Here is a 12,805-nt window from a genome sequence, read left to right as displayed (position 1 = left end):
AGTATTTTGATGACTTTAGTCACATTTTCCAATGGAATTATCAGATATTCTACATAAGAAGTTCTTTACCCCCTGGAAGATATTTTTTCTATATATTTTCATGATGTCGTATATTCCAATATAATGGTGTCCCTCGATATTCGATATTTTTTAATGGAATAGTCTGAAGATTCACACAAGTTTTCTCTGTGTGCATTACCCCCTGGAAGAGAATTTTTTATATAGGTCTACGTTTTAGTACAGCACTTATATAACGCTACCCATATATTCGTCATTTCTAGGATTTTCGCGACATTGTTCACCGGAAAAATACCCCGATTTTTACTGGCTCCAAATTAGCAGAATATATTTTGTTGCAGAACATTGTTTAATTTGTCAAATGTTAAACGAAAAAATAATTGAATTTACTGTTTGACAGAATGGAACTATTGAACTTAAATAACTTTGCATGCACAATAAAATATAATCGAATAGTTCACTCAATGAAACGAAGGAACTAGTTTGTTTTTTTATGAAAGAAATGAGAAAGGAAGATCCAGTCCATTAACGTGGCAGCTTAGTATAAAAGCTTTTTGAGCAATAAAAATGAGTAGTTAAAAAAATATAAATATTTTTTAAGTTTTAGGTAGCAAATACAAATGATTGAGTTCTTTACTCCATGAAACAGAGGCACTAGTTCATTTTTAGGAAAGGAATGTCAAGATAGATACTGTCCATCAACGCGACTGCTTATTCTAAAAGCTTTAAGAGAAATAAAAATTTGTAATTTAAAACGATAATTTTTTGTTAAGTTTTTAGTAGAAAATTTTTTTGAACTAAACGGACCTGTAGAGCAAAAGGGAGCAATTGAATGAAAAGCAAATATTGAACTCACAGAACTTTGCATCTACAAAGAAAAAAGAAGGAGCGACATTAAGGAACTAGTTGTCATAGTACTTGGAATCAAAGTTTAGTCGTCATAGTAAAGGAATTAACTAAATGAAGGAAATAAACCAGTTCATAAATGAAATATTGAATTGAAAGGAACTTTTAAAACAAACAGATGATGAAACTATATGCAACTTTTGAACTCATAGAAGTTTGTATTTAAAACTGAGTAAGCTAAACAAAATGAAGGAAGTAGTTCCTTTATAGGAAAGAAAGATCGATCCGATCAGTGAATGTGATAATTGAACTCGTAAATGTTTGCATTTTCAAATGAAATAAAGGAGTTAACAAAAGGGAGGAACTAAGTTAGGAAAGAAATGGGAAAGATCGATCCGATCAGTGAGTGTGATGATTGAACTGAGAAGACCTATACAAGGTTTAAACTAAAAGGTTTGAACTAAACGAAATGAAGGAACTAGTTCCTTAACAGTTAACGAATGTGAAAGATCGAACAGTTCCGAGAATGCAATTGCTCACTATTTCAAAGTAATGCAACGACGAAGATTTCAAAAAAAAAAAAAGACACATTTCTCGTTGCAAAGTAGCTAGACTTAATCCCATTATTGTTGTTTTTGTAAAACAAAAAACATTTCTTTATCCTATTCATCAAAGAATATTTGTCTTTTGAAATGTGGAAAAATTAACGAAAAACTGAACTAGATAGAACTTGAGAACAGAACTAAAACGATTGAAATGAAAACAACTATTGAACTAATTGTATTTGGCATTTGAAAATATGTATGAAATAATAAACTAAATGAAACAAAGGAACTAGTTACGCTGTAGTGAAAATGAATTATAATATCGATCCGCTTACTGTAGAAGTATTAGTGCAATCAAATAACATTTGTTCAGTCGAATCTGAAAGAATTATCAAATTATTGAACTAAAATGAACTGTAGAAAAATATGAAATATTGAACTAAAGTAACTATGGACATTTCAAAATATGTTTAGAGGAGTGAACTAAATGAAATGAAGGAACTAGTTCCTTTTTCAAGAACAGAATGAGAAAGGCCGATCCGGTAAGTGAACGTTATTCCTTACTGGAGCGGTGATAAGGAGAATTATTTACGGATGATTAAAGCATGGCGAAAAGACAAGAGCTTTAGAGTAACTGTGGAACGATTGGGCGCCATTGATTACATAGTTGACAATGACCGGCAAAGTGAATCTTTAATGAGCTACAAATTCTCAAATCAAGTAGGGACATTCAAAAATTAATTACGAAGCTTTTGAATCTCTTAAAAATGCCAATTTTGGAATGTAGGGTATTCAATGAAATTATTCAAAATTGCCTAAGACAAAAAGATATAAAGCGAAAAAAACAAACAATCAAATAGTTTGATTTTAATTTTCTTTTTACAGCTACTAAACAAAGATTGTAGCTCTTTTTACTACCAACCAGCAAATTTACACTGCTGTAACATTTTTGCTGCTACTTTTGTCTTTTTCCATTTCGACTTTTTGTGCGTCTCAACTACATTGCAGCATTTTGGCCACCGCTTCTGTGTTGCTGTAATTGTGTCTACATTTTTTTTTTTTGGCTTTTGATTTTGGCCAATAAAAATGCATTAAAGGTTCATTGTGGCTTCATTACTTGACTTTGATGGCTGCGGCAGCGGCGGCGCAATGTTGTATGTAATATATTACGAAAAAAGTAAAAGAAGAAGGAGGGAAAGAAGATGAAGAAGAAAAAAGGCACAATGTTGTGTTACTATTACTTGAATTTTCATTAAAAGTACTTGTGAACTTTCTCTCCTCTGTGGAAATGTGGAAGTTTGGCAGAGAGATGCTGGTCGTTCGAACGTTCAGTCAGTCTACATAGTTTGTTTGATTTTTTTGTTGTTGCTGGCCATTTTTATTATTGTGTAATATGAACCATAGCACGTTTCTGTTGTAATAAAAGTACGGCGCGGCTGATGGCGAATGGCAATGAACTTAAAACAATTTTGTAGAAATTTTTTTTCTTTGCTCGCCCGAGTTGTTTTTTTTTTTTGCTGCTATTGATTTTATTTTGTGGTGTCCCGTGTCTTGGATGCCAAGATGGAAGGAAATCGATTAACCCATATTGAACAAAACGGTTCAGCTACAAAGTAATTCAATGTGGTTTACTTCGTTATTTTTTGTTGTAGATATAGTATATTAAACATGATTGATGTGAAGTGATTAGTGACTGGCTTTTGGGTCCAATATGGCCGGAAATTAAGTTGTTATAAAGGAAACCCATTTTGAAATCTGTCTAAATATTTCAAAATACCAATCAGTTTTAAGGTAGAAGGTTGGGAGATTTGGGTTTATTGAAGTAATTAAGGGCAATGTGATCGAATTTGTGGTAAATACTAACACAAGGTTTTGTCCATTGGTGATACATATATAATATTATCAATGATTATCGTTGGATTTATAGGATTGGGGAACTGGAAAATCTGACGTGGGAGGAAACCAACCAAGAATCGTTGGCAAGTTAAAAAACAAATATCAATTAATATGGGAACTTTATGAACCAATCGTAAGCTAATGAAGAACTAGAAATCTATGGCGACAATTGTGAACTAAGGAACTAATTACATATTTTGTGAGCTAAAAGCTAGTGAATATTTGACCAGCTTGGAAAAACAATTGGAATAAACTCGGCCAAAATATGTTGAGTTAAATCATTTGTGTTGAGTGATAAATTGGAGAATTCTGATTGAATTCCTAATGAACTTTGAACAGGAATTCAGTTGGTGAACTAATTATTTATAAGGTAAGGCAATAATCCAAGGGAGTAAGAAGTTAAAAAGCAGTATGTTCGGCCGGGTTAAACTTTGAATACCCTCCACCATTTGGAACGAATTTGGAAATTTAAAAAAAAATAAAATCCTTAAAAAATTCTGTTAAATTTTAAAAATACCGAATATTGTCGTTATATTGAGGTCTATACGACCTGGACCTACATAGGCACTGCTTGCCATTAGCCATTACCATATTCAAATTCGAAACTTGAAATAAACGGTGAATAATGTTGCTAAAATCATCAAAATATCGTATATAGGGAGCTGTGCGAAGACCTGGACCAGCATAGACAATTTTCTGTCACAGGCTATAGCATCCATTACTAACGTCAAATACGATATCTCAAACAATTTCGGTTGGTATTGTATCTAAACTCGTCAAAATACCGAATATAGGGAGGTACTGATATATGGGGCCTATACGAAGACCTGGACGTGCATAGACATTTTTCTGTCACAGACTGTAGTTCCCATTAAGAACTCTAAATACGTAATTTTGGGAGGTACCGTTATATGGGGGCTATACGAAGACGTGGACCTGCCCAGATAATTTTTTGTCATAGGATATAGTATCCATTTCGAACTTCAAATACGAAAGTTGAAACAATTCCGCTGAATAATGTCGCTAAAATCGTCAAAATACCGAATATCGGGAGGTACCGTTATATGGCGGCTATATGAAAACGTGGACCTACATTGCCCATTTACGAACTTGCCTACTGGAAAAATAACCACGTGTGCAAAATTTTAGCCTTCTATCTCAATTCGTTCGAACGATAGCATTATTACAACAGACAGATGGACATGGCTAAATCGATTTAGAATTTTACGCTGATCAAGAATATATATACTTTGTCGGGTCTGACATGATTATTTCGAGGAGTTACAAACGGAATGACAAAGTTGATATACCCTCCATAGTATGATGGATCGAAAATAATTGTTAAACCTGGTGAGCTATGAAATTATTAGTTGCCCTAGAAAATTTGTTTCGAACTGAGGTTCCATTGGTGAACAAATAATTTATTTTTAAACTAGTAAAAGAAATTAAATATTATTTAGTTATTGAAAAACTGATGTAAATACATACTCTTGACCGAAAATGTGAATCATTTATTAAATTTTTGAAAGTGGTACAGTTTTTTTTTAGAACTGAAGTTCGTTTGGAGAGCCCTTCGGATTTCATTGACAAAAAGTGGAGATGGAATACTTCTTGGTAATCCAAAGATTCTTTGATTTTATAGAGATACTTTGCGACGATATATTTGCGATTTATTTGATTTTAAAATTTTTAAAATAAGAAATTGTATTAAAAATATGTTTCGAATAGAGTTCCATGGGTGAACTTCCATCGGAACTGGCTCTTATCTGTTGAACCTCTGAGAGAAGTGAATAATTATTAACTTATTGAAATGCTGATGAAATAGTTTAATAATGTTTCAAAACATGCAGAATTCATTGGGTTTTCTTAAAGAATACATTGCATAAAAACTTTTTTAGAACTGGTGTCCCTTTGGTGAGCTATTGGTATTCAGACAAAAATTGTGGTCGCGTTTTTAATGGTAATCCAGAGAAATGTTATAGTTTCTGTAAAGATTTGTTGAACTATTGTAAGATTTGTGAATTATGTGGTTCGAAAGCATCTAAAGAAAAAAATTAGCAAAAAGTCGATTTTGGGTTCCATTTGTGAACTTTTGATTCAATAGTGAACTAGTAATTCAAAGGTAAAATAAATGAACCGTAATTGAATTATTAATAGCTGCACGAACGGCCTTTTCAAAGCAGAATTTTACTAGCATTTTTTTAAACTGGGGTTCACTTGGCGAGCAATGGGACTATAGTATTCAATTAAAATGGTGATAAAGTAGATATACATAATCCAGAGACATGTATAGTTTTTATAGAGATTTTTTGAAAGCTGTAGAAAAAGAAGTGGTCATAAAGGCATGTTTCTAAAAAAAATTCTATTGGTGAATTATATTCCCAGTATGACGGCAGTGAACATTAACAGAGTTTTTTTTTTAAATATTGATAGAATAATGTATCCCTGCTTGAAAATGTAAATACCTCATTGAATTTTTTAATGACGAAAATAGCGAAAATTCTATTTTTTAACAGGAGTTACTTTAGTGAACCATAGAACTACTGGGAAAATATAAGTTGAGTTCTTTTTGGTAAAAGAGGGAAATATTTTTTTTTTGTAAGGATCAGTCGAGCTGGGTTTTAATTTGCGATATATGTGAGCACGGTGAACAATAATTGAGTGATTTAGAGATTGATAAACATATTTTTATTCGGGAAGATTTTGTCTAGAAAGTCATTTTTGAGCTCGGGTCGCATTTCTTAGTAATTGAACCATAAGCGATCCGTCTAGAAGCTTTTGGTCATTTTAGACAAAAACATTATAGTTTCTGTAACGATATATTGAGCTGGTGACAATGTGTGGTTTAAAACTTTCAGAAAAAGTAATAATAGTTTTGAAGAAATGGCTTCTTTTTGAATTGGAGTTCCATTAGTGAACCATTGAACAAATCGCATTCCAATAAAATAATCCAAAATGATTTAGATTGTGTAAGGATTTATTGGCTTACATTTATGTAGTTTGTAAGTTATAAAATCTCAAAAGTCTACAAAATGCCTTTGGAATTGGAGATCTTTTGGTGAACTAATCGTTCTCCAGGGAACTAATATCCTATACAGTTCTTTATGGGGTTTGTAAGTTATTGAATCACAAATGTCTAGAAAATGTCTTGGGAATTGGAGATCTGTTGGTGAACTAATCGTTCTCCAGTGAACTATTATTTTTTCGGTAAGCCGTGAGCAGTGGAAGTGCTTGCGTTCCATATGGAACTATTGGCGTTCCATTGAGAAAATTGGAGATCAATTATTGCGAATTTTGAGTTAGTATTTTAAAGAAATTACATCATTTTTGAACTGGAGTTTCATTGGTGAACAGTTCATGTTCTATTGACGAATTGGAGATCGAGTAGTTGTTGGTAATGGAGAAAAATATTCTAGTGCTTGTAGAGATTGGTTAAGGTATTAGATAAATTGATATTTTTGGCTCATTGAAGTTTTCAAAGAAAGTATGGACAATTTACTGCACTTTTCAGAAGAACACATTGTCTAGGAAGTTAGTTTTGAACTGGGGTTCAATTGATGAACGATGGAACTATTGGCGCTCCATTGAGAAAGTTGGAGATTGATTATTGCGAATTCTTGAACGATATTAAATGAAGAAAATTACGCATTCTCACCCATTCACTCGCATATCCGCTTGATTATGTGTGGTTTAAGGCCCCAACGTTTACCTATAGAATTCTTATAAGATAAAGCCTCTCTGCATAATTCAAATCAGTTACGTCATTTCTTCTCTCAAACCATGATGGCTTTAAATTAATTTTTTATTGATTTATACCCTTCATCATATCCTGGGGTTTTCTCGAGAATAATATAATTTTTTTTATTCTCAAAACAAATAACGTTATGGCACGCTTGCCCAAAAGCGTTACAACATAAGGCCTGAAGTGCGAGAAGAAAATTCCTCAATTTGTTTTTTATGTCATTTGCTTTTATTACTAAATTAAAAAAGTATATACCTTCAAGAAAAATTCTGGGCAAAGTTAAAGGAATACTTGGCATATCTCTCCTAAGCCCAAAAAGGTGTGAGGAGAAAGATTCTTTGTTTTTTTTAAGGGCCATAAATCATTTCGGGATATTTGTAATAAATTTTTCTTTTGGAGGCAAAAATAATAAAGGAGTAACACTGAAAATAAAAGGCCACCATACAAGAGCGACAGCCGCAACAACAATTGCAGCAATGACGACAAAGACTTACAACTAACTGAGTCGTCGTAATACAGAGTTGTCCAAACGATTTATGGTCCCGACTCATGGGTGACTGGAGTGAAGTGGAGAGAAAGAAAACAAAAAACGATAAAATAATATATTTCCATTCACGTTTTGGCCGATGTTGTTGTTGTTGTTGTTGCAGCTAATGCCAAAGGTGATAAAGATAGTAATTTGTATGTTTTGTTTGAAGTTGAGGTTGCTGTTGTGGCAAATACATGTGTACAGGGTGAGATGAAGAAACTGCAACCAAATTCAGACTGCTATCATTTCTAAGCCACTCGTCCGACAGCTGTTAAAATTATTCCAGTGGCAGCTCATTATATTCTTTACAAGCGTACCAAAGCATTTTGGTGAGAATTTTCCAGAAAAAAAAGTTATTCGTGATGGAATTCAAGCGTGATAGCGTGATTTCTTTATATTTGCCTGGAAAACCACAAGTGGCTATCTTTAGAGTACTCCAGAATTTAAATGTGAATAAATCTGATAGCGTAGCCCGACGTCAAGGAAGTTGACGGAAGAAATCAGCAACATCAGCAGAAATGGTTCAAAAATAAAGAAGCGACTTCGACGATCAAAACCCGCGTCGCAGTGGCCGTGAGCTGAACATATCGCAATATTCCATTCGGCAAATAGTGCAAGAACCTACACCGCAACTGAAAGAAAATAGACTCAAAAGAGCTAAAGAGTTGCTTCGCTTGGCCGAAAGTGGTGAACTGCCAAATTTGGTTTTCTCCGATGACAAAACATTCAATGTCCAGCAGTTTGTAAACAAACAAAAAGAGGTCAGCGAAAAATGTGCACCTTCGGTTGGCCACCCGAACTCAAGCGCCGGCCATGTTGATGGTGTGGGCTGCCATAACAGTCGATGGTCGCTCTCCGCTTGTATTAATTGACCGTGGCATCAGAATAAATGCCGAATATTATCGCGAAAATATTAAAGCCATTCCAACAGGACTCAGCACCATCGCACTCAGCACACACCACCCAAGAATGGTTACGAAATGAGGTTCCTCGCTTCATTTCCACCGAACAATGGCCACCAAAATCTACGGATACCAATCCTCTGGAGTATTTTTGGAAAGCAAGGTTGGCATTAAAAAATACCAAAGTGTCGATCACCTTAAGCAAGCGCTTCGCCGGGAATGGGCCCAAATACCGCAGTGAAACATTCGGGCAGCGTGTGACGGTTTCATTGACCGTTTGAAGGCCATAATTCCTGCCAAAGGTGACCAATTCGAACAAATCAAAACTTATTTTAAAATTTAATGCTATGTCCGACATTTTTGGCGTTCTTTAAGAAAATTTGAAAAAAAAACGTAAAAATTATTTATTTTTTATCTCACCCTGTATATATATAGTTGTTTCTTATGCCGGCTTTGGTGTTGGCGCATTGAAGTGTTAAAAGTTATAATTGCACTTTTCAAAAATTGAGTTTGATTTTTGTTGTTGTTTGGCGGATTGTTGTGTGAAAAGCCAGCTTTGAGAAGAAAAATTAGCTTTTGATTTATGGCATATTTAATATGCACAACAACAACAAAAAATGGGCAAAGAGGAGAGGTAGAGTTACAGGAATAGCGTTTGAAAGGACAAATTGCGGTGTGTCAAATAAAAAAATCTCAAAACAAATAAATCAAATCGACAATATCAATAGCTGCAAGGCTATTTGGATACGATATTAATAAACCACCAAAAAAATAAAAAGAAAAATTCTGCCAAGCATGAAATTTACAAAACCTAAAACTCCCCGAAATAAAAATAAATAAACAACTTCAAAAGAACGTCAATTGCCGGAGTCTCTTTTTCTTCGTCTTCTTCTCGTTGTCGTCACGGTTTTAATTTACACACCCAATTTCAAAATTACATACATTAAGAGCTGGGTATTTAGTAACCAAAAAAAAAATAAAAACGAGAAGCAAATATAAAAAAAAAAACCTAAAACTGCTGAAATTATCAAAAAATTAAAATTAACACTACAACTGAAGAGACGGAGAGGGGAGGAGAGAGTGTGGAGCGGGGGACGATAAATTAATGTGGCCATACAATCCCAGTCAGCTGCGAAATCAAACCAACCCGATGGATGGACAGACAGACAGACTGGCTGGCATGCCTCACTGCATGTGCGAGCAGTGGAACACAATTGGCCATATTGCTAAACCCCAAAAATCAGCCAAGCGTCCAAGTTTTATGCTTTGCCCGGCTATACGAAACTTTAGCATAAATAAAAAAAAAACAAAAACTAAAGAAAAAAGGAGAAACAATAACAAAATAGCAAATAAAAATCAAAACAAATGATGAATTTTAAGTGCAAACATTGATGCATTTTATGGCTAGCAACTGGGTAGGCCAGAGGAAAAAAAGCGGCCAGCAGTTTCTCTATAAATCAGATTTTTTTCTCCCCTCTTTGATGGGGTGTTCGGCATTGCAGGCTTTTATGTTATCTTTTTTTTTTTGTTTGAGAGAAAAAAAACTGACCATAAAAGTGCAATGCTAATCAAAAAACAGCAACTCCAACATTGCATTGCAAAGAAGACAAAGATAAAAAATGAACAGCAGATACAACAAATACCAGTGATTTCTCTGTTAAACAGAATCGGACAACTAGTTCCGCTTTTGTGAACAATAAAAAAATTGAAAATAAAAAAACTATTGCCTCGTAGCATCAAATAGAATAAAAAGCGTTTTCAACGAGGGTAGGCACAAGAGGTTGGTTAATAGTGTAACAGATTGAAATTTATTTAACCTTGATTTGGGATCTAATGAACCAATAGGGAGCATGTGAACTAATCACCATTTGAGAACTATAGAAGTGTTAGAAAACCAGTGAACCGTAGCGAAATATTGCTAGGCTACACAAAAAAATTAAGTATGTATGGGTAAGTGTTGGAAGCATTAGAGAACCAATATGCATCCAGATTTGAACTACGGACAAATTGGGAACTATGGAACCATGGGGACCCTTAGGAACTATTGAACCATTGATCTAGCTCCAAAGCGAAATATTATCAAACTACAGACAATTTTGTAGGTATTTGTAACCTATGGAAGCATTAGAGAACAATCAGCTATTTATATTTGAACTATGGAACCATGGAGAGCCATTAGGAACTTTTGAACCACTGATGAAGTTGTGAAACATCTTTAAAGAAACAATAATGTTTTATTGACACCTATTCACAGAAGGAAGAAATAATTCATAGTTGCATATTCCAGAAACTAAATTGAAAAAAAGAAGACTTGCTGAACTAGGTCACCACTGGTTCAACAATGAGTCTTTTGTTTTTTTTTCGGGCAACTAGTTCCACTTTGTGAACAATAAAAAAAAAAATAAAAAAAATTTAAAATGGAGTATTTGAACTATTCACCATGTGTAAGCAGTGAACCATTGCGAAATATTGTCGACCTGCAGAAAATCTATGGAAAGCTATGGAAGTATTAAAGAACCATTTTTATAATCTCTGCCATATAGCTAGTGAGGTTGTACAGGGTTGCCCATTTTCGACGGACCCATCTGGCAACACCATAACTTTTGACAGAGATGTCACATACCGCGTTTGAAGCTTCAGTTCAAGCAGATTTTTACCGTGAACCAATACACGCCACGTGAACGCTCTGAAATATTTGAAATTTACAAGAAGTCAATTGTGAAAACTCAACGTGCTTTAAAAACATTAAAAAATGTGAGAAGTGCGCCTTCTAAAAACACTATTAATCGTTTATACGAAAACTTTTCGACTGGTAAGGCTCTTTCTAATCCGAAGAGGCCATATAAAAGTGGACCAAGGCGATCGGCCGAGAATATCGCTGCCGTACGAACCAGTGTTGAGAGGTCTCCAAGAACATCCCAAAAACGCCGTTCTCAGCAGTTGGGCATGGCTCGGTCCACTTTACAACGGATTATTCGCATTGATTTGCATTTGTTCCCGTACAAAATTCAATTGACGCAAAGAATGTTGCCTGCGGACAAGCCTCGTCGATTGGAATGGGCCCAAAGGGACCAAAGGACCGTCGAATTTGGGCAACTCTGTATATCATTTGATATGGCCAAAACGTGCCTTATCGGTTTTAGACCCTAGGTCTCTTTGAACCAAATACATTTCAGAACATTTGGAGTTGATCTAGCGATCTCCGTCCGTCTTTCTGGCTGGTCCGCACAATAACTCTCGTAGGGAGTATCCGATTTAGTCCAAACTTGGTATATCTTAATATTATTATCAAAGTGGAATTGGGCTCGGAGATTGGCAATATCAGTACGCTCCTTCTGGTACCTCCCCCACAAAAGGTCGGAGATGGTCAATATTGGTCCAGTCCTTCTGGTACCTCCCAGACAAAAGGTCGAACTTTTTATAAAAAAAATATTTTGCTGCCCGGAAAGAGAAACGGTAATCCGATTTTGCTCCAACTTTGCAAAACCTAATATTTGATTTGGTGCTCGGTCAGGTGCGAAAATTGGCAATATCGGTCCACTACATCAAGTACCTCCCCCACAAAGGGTCAACATTTTGAATAATTATAATTCTTATAAAATTGTGAAGAGTCCGCTTGTCATTAAATTACGTAAATCATAACATTTTCATTAACCCAAGGTCTGTTGTAAAGATGGAATATATCGGTTCACTCCTTCTGGTACCTCCCTCACCAAGGGTCAACATTTTGAATATCCATGAAGTTCATAAAACGCGAAATTAACATCCGATTCAATTCAGACTTAGTACATCTCAGTATTTCTATCAACACAAGATCTGGTATGAAGATAATACTTCAGGAACCTCCCCCACAAACGGTCAAAGTTTTGAATAACCAAAACGGTTATAAAATCCGAAATAAGCTTTCGGTCCTCTTTAAATTTCACACATCCCATTATTTTTTAATAACACAAGATCTGCTGTGAAGACGGGATATACCGGTCCACTCCTTCTGGTACCTCCCTCACAAAGGTTCAACATTTTGAATATCCATGAAGTTCATAAAACGCGAAATTAAAATCCGATTCCATTCAAACTTAGTACATCTCAGTATTTCTAAAAAACACAATATCTGTTGTCAAGATGGTAGAGATCGGACCATTCTTTCTGGTACCTCCCCCACAAAGGGTCAAAGTTTGGAATAACCAAAACGATTATACAATCTGAAATAAGTATCAGGTTCACTTCATATTTCATTTTGAATATCCATGAAATTTATAAAACGCAAAATAAACATCCGATTCCATTCAGATTTGGTGCATCTCAAATATTTTTATCTGTATTAGAT

The 12,805-nt window shown here is 34.7% G+C and overlaps 1 protein-coding gene across 3 annotated transcripts in view; it reads right to left on the bottom strand.

Annotated features, from left to right (window-relative positions):
• Window positions 1-12,805, bottom strand: part of LOC101890780 (MICAL-like protein 1) — a 118,177-nt gene that overhangs the window by 92,127 nt on the left and 13,245 nt on the right. The gene's annotated exons all lie outside the window — the stretch shown is intronic.

The sequence above is a fragment of the Musca domestica genome, unplaced genomic scaffold, assembly GCF_030504385.1.
Source record: "Musca domestica strain aabys unplaced genomic scaffold, Musca_domestica.polishedcontigs.V.1.1 2, whole genome shotgun sequence".
Lineage (NCBI taxonomy): Eukaryota > Metazoa > Arthropoda > Insecta > Diptera > Muscidae > Musca > Musca domestica.
Note: the sequence above shows the minus strand (reverse complement) of the source record. Positions and strands in the feature narration are given on the sequence as shown.